We start from the raw sequence: 5,951 nt of genomic DNA, 5'->3' as shown, positions 1-5,951 counted from the left end.
CCCTCTCAACATAGTTCGCTGCGCGCACACTCTGGTGTCCTGCGTATTGAATCATGTTACGGTGCGTACCCTCACAACATCTAGCGAGTGTTGCGTACGTTCCACATGGTCCCGCTATCCACTGTAATGTGTACTGCTATAAGACGTATATCGCCCCCCCCTCCCCTGTCGCCTCTAGTTCGTCAGTCAGGAGTTTGCGTGTTCAATGAGCTTCGCAGCAGTGCAATGGCATCCGATTACGTACGCGGGCCACCTTCCACGTGTTCTCTCGTGCATACGTCGCAGCATGTATGTGGACTGATGTGGCGTGTCGTGACTCATAACATCCAGGCATGCAAGACCCATTGAATTCGCAAATGTAGATGGACGTCTACGTTTGCTGCCCAAGTTACGCAAATGAACTGGAAATCCGTTGTTGCGCGGTTGTTCGCGCTGGAGGTGAATCGTTGATATCGACGATCGGTACAGGTATTAACCGGTTGCTTCAGAGACACCCGTCATACCCACGAACGTGAGTGGGCATGTGGGTATGAAGCGATACGCGGCGGTGGCTGGGTGGGACCGTCCCCGGCCGGTGAGGGGGGGGCGCCCGGCGTGCTGGCCGCTCGCTGCGTGGGCGCACGCGCGGCAGCCGGCTGGTGGGGGCGCCCAGTGGCAGGCGCGCCGGCTGACGGACGCGGCAGGCGGCGCATCTGCGTGCCGGCGCACCCAGCGCGCGGCGGCTTGCGGCCAAAGTGGGTCCTCCCGGGCCCGGTGCAAAGCGCGGTGGACATCTGCAGTGTGCTGGTCCGATTGAGGACTGTGTGCGTTGAGGATGCGCCGCCGCCCGGCACTCGGCGCCGCGACGCCGTCTGCTGCTCGGTCGCCCCCGCGGTTCTCGCAGGTGGTTTGTATCGCAGCTGTGCGGATGTGTTGGCGCGTGCGCTGTGCTGGGAGAGTTCGCTTTGGCACCCAAGTGGGGCTCTGCCCCTCTGTGGCGCTGGCGTTGGAGCTGCCCGGTCACTGTTTGTGGCCGCGTGTTGTCTCCCGCCGGCAACACCACGACAGCACGCTCCCGGGCCTCTGTCGGCAGCGGCAAGCTCAGTTGGGAGCACGGGTGGTCGCACTGAAAGCGTCTACTCGCCTATCTCCGGGCGATTGCGCCTCTCTCGAACCCGACCAAGTACTTAGGACGGCGCTGCGCGCCGCCGGGACCTGAGAGGGTTTCGAGGTGTATCGTGCAGGGGAGCCCAGCCTCCTCCTGTTTGCAGAATAATTGAGCGGACGCTTGCGTGTTCGCGCGGGCCTCCGGGACACACTCCCGGGCGGCCGGCTGCTCAGCTCTAGTTGACGCAGCTCCCTGGTTGATCCTGCCAGTAGTCATATGCTTGTCTCAAAGATTAAGCCATGCATGTCTCAGTACAAGCCGCATTAAGGTGAAACCGCGAATGGCTCATTAAATCAGTTATGGTTCCTTAGATCGTACCCACGTTACTTGGATAACTGTGGTAATTCTAGAGCTAATACATGCAAACAGAGTCCCGACCAGAGATGGAAGGGACGCTTTTATTAGATCAAAACCAATCGGTCGGCTCGTCCGGTCCGTTTGCTTTGGTGACTCTGAATAACTTTGGGCTGATCGCACGGTCTTCGTACCGGCGACGCATCTTTCAAATGTCTGCCTTATCAACTGTCGATGGTAGGTACTGCGCCTACCATGGTTGTAACGGGTAACGGGGAATCAGGGTTCGATTCCGGAGAGGGAGCCTGAGAAACGGCTACCACATCCAAGGAAGGCAGCAGGCGCGCAAATTACCCACTCCCGGCACGGGGAGGTAGTGACGAAAAATAACGATACGGGACTCATCCGAGGCCCCGTAATCGGAATGAGTACACTTTAAATCCTTTAACGAGTATCTATTGGAGGGCAAGTCTGGTGCCAGCAGCTGCGGTAATTCCAGCTCCAATAGCGTATATTAAAGTTGTTGCGGTTAAAAAGCTCGTAGTAGGATTTGTGTCCCACGCTGTTGGTTCACCGCCCGTCGGTGTTTAACTGGCATGTATCGTGGGACGTCCTGCCGGTGGGGCGAGCCGAAGGCGTGCGACCGCCTCGTTGCGTGTTCGTGCGTCCCGAGGCGGACCCCGTTGAAATCCTACCAGGGTGCTCTTTATTGAGTGTCTCGGTGGGCCGGCACGTTTACTTTGAACAAATTAGAGTGCTTAAAGCAGGCAAGCCCGCCTGAATACTGTGTGCATGGAATAATGGAATAGGACCTCGGTTCTATTTTGTTGGTTTTCGGAACCCGAGGTAATGATTAATAGGGACAGGCGGGGGCATTCGTATTGCGACGTTAGAGGTGAAATTCTTGGATCGTCGCAAGATGAACAGAAGCGAAAGCATTTGCCAAGTATGTTTTCATTAATCAAGAACGAAAGTTAGAGGTTCGAAGGCGATCAGATACCGCCCTAGTTCTAACCATAAACGATGCCAGCCAGCGATCCGCCGCAGTTCCTCCGATGACTCGGCGGGCAGCCTCCGGGAAACCAAAGCTTTTGGGTTCCGGGGGAAGTATGGTTGCAAAGCTGAAACTTAAAGGAATTGACGGAAGGGCACCACCAGGAGTGGAGCCTGCGGCTTAATTTGACTCAACACGGGAAACCTCACCAGGCCCGGACACCGGAAGGATTGACAGATTGATAGCTCTTTCTTGATTCGGTGGGTGGTGGTGCATGGCCGTTCTTAGTTGGTGGAGCGATTTGTCTGGTTAATTCCGATAACGAACGAGACTCTAGCCTGCTAACTAGTCGCGTGACATCCTTCGTGCTGTCAGCGATTACTTTTCTTCTTAGAGGGACAGGCGGCTTCTAGCCGCACGAGATTGAGCAATAACAGGTCTGTGATGCCCTTAGATGTTCTGGGCCGCACGCGCGCTACACTGAAGGAATCAGCGTGTCTTCCTAGGCCGAAAGGTCGGGGTAACCCGCTGAACCTCCTTCGTGCTAGGGATTGGGGCTTGCAATTGTTCCCCATGAACGAGGAATTCCCAGTAAGCGCGAGTCATAAGCTCGCGTTGATTACGTCCCTGCCCTTTGTACACACCGCCCGTCGCTACTACCGATTGAATGATTTAGTGAGGTCTTCGGACTGGTACACGGCATCGACTCTCTCGTTGCCGATGCTACCGGAAAGATGACCAAACTTGATCATTTAGAGGAAGTAAAAGTCGTAACAAGGTTTCTGTAGGTGAACCTGCGGAAGGATCATTACCGACTAGACTGCATGTCTTTCGATGTGCGTGTCATGTCGTGCAACACGCTACCTGTACGGCTCGCAGTAGCCGTGCGCCGCGTGCGGGACCACGCGTGCTTCTCAAAACTAACGGAAAATGTTGTGTGGTACGAGCGCTGAAGCTCTGGAGCGGCTGGCCTGCGGCACCTGGCGCCTCGCGCCAGTTTTGAATGACGTTCGCCCGAGTGCCTGTCCGCTCCGGTGTGGAGCCGTACGACGCCCATCGGCCGTGAGGCTGTTGGACACAAAACACTGGAACAGGGGCCGTCGAACGCCTCAGTCCCGCCTATGCAACTGTTTTGAAAGAGACAGTGGAAACTGTAAAGAGATCACCCAGGACGGTGGATCACTCGGCTCGTGGGTCGATGACGAACGCAGCAAATTGCGCGTCGACATGTGAACTGCAGGACACATGAACATCGACGTTTCGAACGCACATTGCGGTCCATGGATTCCGTTCCCGGGCCACGTCTGGCTGAGGGTCGGCTACGTAGACTGAAGCGCGCGGCGTTTGTCCCGCTTCAGCGACGTGGGAGTGTCGTGCCGGCCCGTGGGGCCGGCCATGTCCCCTGAAACGAGCGATGCGCGCCCGTCGCCTGGCGGTTCGCATACCGGTACTGTCTCGGTAGCGTGCACAGCCGGCTGGCGGTGTGGCGTGCGACACCTCGTACAACGACCTCAGAGCAGGCGAGACAACCCGCTGAATTTAAGCATATTACTAAGCGGAGGAAAAGAAACTAACAAGGATTCCCCCAGTAGCGGCGAGCGAACAGGGAAGAGTCCAGCACCGAACCCCGCAGGCTGCCGCCTGTCGTGGCATGTGGTGTTTGGGAGGGTCCACTACCCCGACGCCTCGCGCCGAGCCCAAGTCCAACTTGAATGAGGCCACGGCCCGTAGAGGGTGCCAGGCCCGTAGCGGCCGGTGCGAGCGTCGGCGGGACCTCTCCTTCGAGTCGGGTTGCTTGAGAGTGCAGCTCCAAGTGGGTGGTAAACTCCATCTGAGACTAAATATGACCACGAGACCGATAGCGAACAAGTACCGTGAGGGAAAGTTGAAAAGAACTTTGAAGAGAGAGTTCAAAAGTACGTGAAACCGTTCTGGGGTAAACGTGAGAAGTCCGAAAGGTCGAACGGGTGAGATTCACGCCCATCCAGCCACTGGCCTCTGCCCTCGGCAGATGGGGCCGGCCGCCCGCGCGGAGCAATTCGCGACGGGGTCGTGTCCGGTTGCCTTTCCACTCGCCGCGGGGTGGGGCTGTTCCGGTGTGCGGTGGGCCGCACTTCTCCCCTAGTAGGACGTCGCGACCCGCTGGGTGCCGGCCTACGGCCCGGGCGCGCAGCCTGTCCTTCCGCGGGCCTCGGTTCGCGTCTGTTGGGCAGAGCCCCGGTGTCCTGGCTGGCTGCTCGGCGGTATATCTGGAGGAGTCGATTCGCCCCTTTTGGCGCTCGGGCTCCCGAAACCTAAAGGCGTAATGAAAGTGAAGGTCTCGCCTTGCGCGGGCCGAGGGAGGATGGGGCTTCCCCGCCCTTCACGGGGCGGCGGCCTCCGCACTCCCGGGGCGTCTCGTCCTCATTGCGAGGTGAGGCGCACCTAGAGCGTACACGTTGGGACCCGAAAGATGGTGAACTATGCCTGGCCAGGACGAAGTCAGGGGAAACCCTGATGGAGGTCCGTAGCGATTCTGACGTGCAAATCGATCGTCGGAGCTGGGTATAGGGGCGAAAGACTAATCGAACCATCTAGTAGCTGGTTCCCTCCGAAGTTTCCCTCAGGATAGCTGGTGCTCGTACGAGTCTCATCCGGTAAAGCGAATGATTAGAGGCCTTGGGGCCGAAACGACCTCAACCTATTCTCAAACTTTAAATGGGTGAGATCTCCGGCTTGCTTGATATGCTGAAGCCGCGAGCAAACGACTCGGATCGGAGTGCCAAGTGGGCCACTTTTGGTAAGCAGAACTGGCGCTGTGGGATGAACCAAACGCCGAGTTAAGGCGCCCGAATCGACGCTCATGGGAAACCATGAAAGGCGTTGGTTGCTTAAGACAGCAGGACGGTGGCCATGGAAGTCGGAATCCGCTAAGGAGTGTGTAACAACTCACCTGCCGAAGCAACTAGCCCTGAAAATGGATGGCGCTGAAGCGTCGTGCCTATACTCGGCCGTCAGTCCGGCAGTCACGGCCGGTCCTTGCGGCCGGCCGCGAAGCCCTGACGAGTAGGAGGGTCGCGGCGGTGGGCGCAGAAGGGTCTGGGCGTGAGCCTGCCTGGAGCCGCCGTCGGTGCAGATCTTGGTGGTAGTAGCAAATACTCCAGCGAGGCCCTGGAGGGCTGACGCGGAGAAGGGTTTCGTGTGAACAGCCGTTGCACACGAGTCAGTCGATCCTAAGCCCTAGGAGAAATCCGATGTTGATGGGGGCCGTCATAGCATGATGCACTTTCTGCTGGCCCCCGTTGGGCGAAAGGGAATCCGGTTCCTATTCCGGAACCCGGCAGCGGAACCGATACAAGTTGGGCCCCTCTTTTAGAGATGCTCGTCGGGGTAACCCAAAAGGACCCGGAGACGCCGTCGGGAGATCGGGGAAGAGTTTTCTTTTCTGCATGAGCGTTCGAGTTCCCTGGAATCCTCTAGCAGGGAGATAGGGTTTGGAATGCGATGAGCACCACAGTTGCGGCGGTGTCCCGATCT

At 58.0% G+C, this 5,951-nt stretch overlaps 2 non-coding genes across 2 annotated transcripts; both read left to right on the top strand.

The window, feature by feature from the left end:
• Positions 1-1,336: 1,336 nt before the first annotated feature.
• On the top strand, positions 1,337-3,246 carry LOC126197350 (small subunit ribosomal RNA). Its single transcript, XR_007539717.1, has one exon. It is a non-coding gene; the product is annotated as a small subunit ribosomal RNA (ribosomal RNA).
• A 352-nt stretch (positions 3,247-3,598) lies between these two features.
• Positions 3,599-3,753, top strand: LOC126196635 (5.8S ribosomal RNA). The gene has a single exon (XR_007539110.1). It is a non-coding gene; the product is annotated as a 5.8S ribosomal RNA (ribosomal RNA).
• Positions 3,754-5,951: the final 2,198 nt, after the last annotated feature.

Source organism: Schistocerca nitens, chromosome 7 (genome assembly GCF_023898315.1).
Source record: "Schistocerca nitens isolate TAMUIC-IGC-003100 chromosome 7, iqSchNite1.1, whole genome shotgun sequence".
Lineage (NCBI taxonomy): Eukaryota > Metazoa > Arthropoda > Insecta > Orthoptera > Acrididae > Schistocerca > Schistocerca nitens.
The sequence above is the reverse complement of the archived record's forward strand: the minus strand, read 5'-3'. Positions and strand labels throughout refer to the sequence as shown.